Below are 2,197 nucleotides of genomic sequence, written 5' to 3' on the forward strand. Positions count from 1 at the left end.
ACACACACACACACTCAGTCACACACACACACACACACTCACTCTCACTCTCTCACGCTCACTCTTACTCACACTGACACTCACACACACTCTCTCACGCTCACTCTTACTCACACAGACATTAAGACACCCACTTTCTTACTCATACTTACTCCCTCACACACCAACTCCCTCACTCTTTTACACAATTACACACACACACACACACACACACACACACACACTTACTCACACACTTACTCCCTTAAAGACCCTTAAAGACAAACTCACTCAGTCACTCACACTCATCCACTAACCTCCATGCACGCTCACTCACTCACACACACACACACTCACTCACTTAGAGAGAAGGGGGCTTGCGTGTTGGGAAAGTCAGGTTTGAAGCCCAAAACTTGGCGCTGAAGTAGTAGTTGTTAATGAGATGAGGCGTTGTCCCCAGCAGAGGGCAGGAATGGGTTCCAATAAAACACAGTCAGAGCCAGCAGGTCAGAACCGGTTCCACCTTTACGGAGAGAGTAAAAGTTCAGCCAACAACAGGCTGGGGACGTTTGGGTGAGAACTCTTTCATTTCTTTTATAAGACAGCTTGCAGTTGCATTCATGAATAAAAATAATACAGGTGGTTTATGTTAATAGGAGGTCTTTTTTTTTAGCTGTTACTGATTTAAATTTGTGATTCAATTTTTCTTTTCTATTTCATATGGTCAGTATGGAGAAAGTAAGTCAAAGCACTGTACTGAGTACATATTTGAGGTACTGGAGTATATTGTCTGCTAATTAAGGGGAAAATGTTGTAAACTACTTTTTAATCCACTACATTATTTGACTCCTAGTTATATGTTAATTTAAAAAGAAATAACTATAAATATTTAGCTTTAACATCCAAAACATACACATTAAAGCATGAGTCGTAGTTATACAAGACAGAATAATGCTTTTTTTAGCATGAGGACTTTTTACTATAGGTGGCTCCATTTGGCTGAAAACGGTTCTGTAATTTTTTTTATGTGAATTTATTTTTTTCTGTGCATAGCCTAGATTGGTGTTATGTTTAATTCAGTAAAGTAAATAATTCAAATGTGTGTCAGAAATGGTCTTTAATGTTGATCTGAAATGCAATAAGGCGCTGCGAGCGCCATTTTTAGAAGTCCTTTATCACACTGAGAGTATCTTCATCTTTAGCTGTAGCTTTGTTTTCTGTCTAAATTGAGTTTCTATGAAGTTTAAAAGTTTTTGGATGCGCTATTACCATAACTATTAGTTTTTTACGGTGACCTTTTAATACTGACATTACGGCCCACTGTTTAACCAATCAGAAGCCAGAAGCGCCTAGATGGGCGGGGCTTTGTCTGTGTCCGGAACCGGCAGGAACCAGCTGGAGGGACCCGGGTCAGAGTGTCAGAGCAGGCTACCTTAGGTCAGAGAAAGAAGAAAACCGCCTTTTAATTATTTTAATTACACGAGAGCCTTGTAACTTATCAAACAACATGGATGCGTTTTATTCACCGTGTCCGTTACGTGTCCATTGAACACTTTTGAAAATAGCAATTAGCTTAGCTATGCTAGAAGCTAACGCTAAGCGGTTGCGTCAGACTTGTAATAGCAGTCTCTGCGGAAGATTTGAGGACCGGTAAGCTACAGAAGGACAAACATGAAGTATTTGATGCAGCAGGTGTCATATAAATTGGCATTTCATGTAGATGAGACGCAGTGTAACATTTTAATAGCCTCAGAGAAATTGTAACAGTGATATACAGGTACAGCACACCTGAGACTGTTAAAATGTGAGTGAACACCTATCCAACAAACTAAGACACTGCTCAGTAAAGTCGATTAGCTATAAACTATTCAATTAATCGCCAACTGTATCGTAATAATCGTGTGATTGACGCGTGTTAAATGTGAATATTTTGTAGTTTCTGCACTCATCCGTGACTGTAGACCAAACATCTAATTGATTAATTGAATACACACGGTGTGTCCCAGACCTTTTTAGACTTTCTGTGCTGAAGGCAGATATCTCAGCCTTGGTTCATTATCTGCTCACGTGCACACTCACGAGACAAACATGCGCTATCCTAATGTGTAGCACAGCGACCATTGGTTAGTTAATGAGTAGCTGCTGATGGGTGTTCACAAGTGTGTGTGTGTGTGTGTGTGTGTGTGTGTGTGTGTGTGTGTGTGTGTGTGTGTGTGTG

This window comes from Etheostoma cragini, chromosome 15, assembly GCF_013103735.1.
Source record: "Etheostoma cragini isolate CJK2018 chromosome 15, CSU_Ecrag_1.0, whole genome shotgun sequence".
Lineage (NCBI taxonomy): Eukaryota > Metazoa > Chordata > Actinopteri > Perciformes > Percidae > Etheostoma > Etheostoma cragini.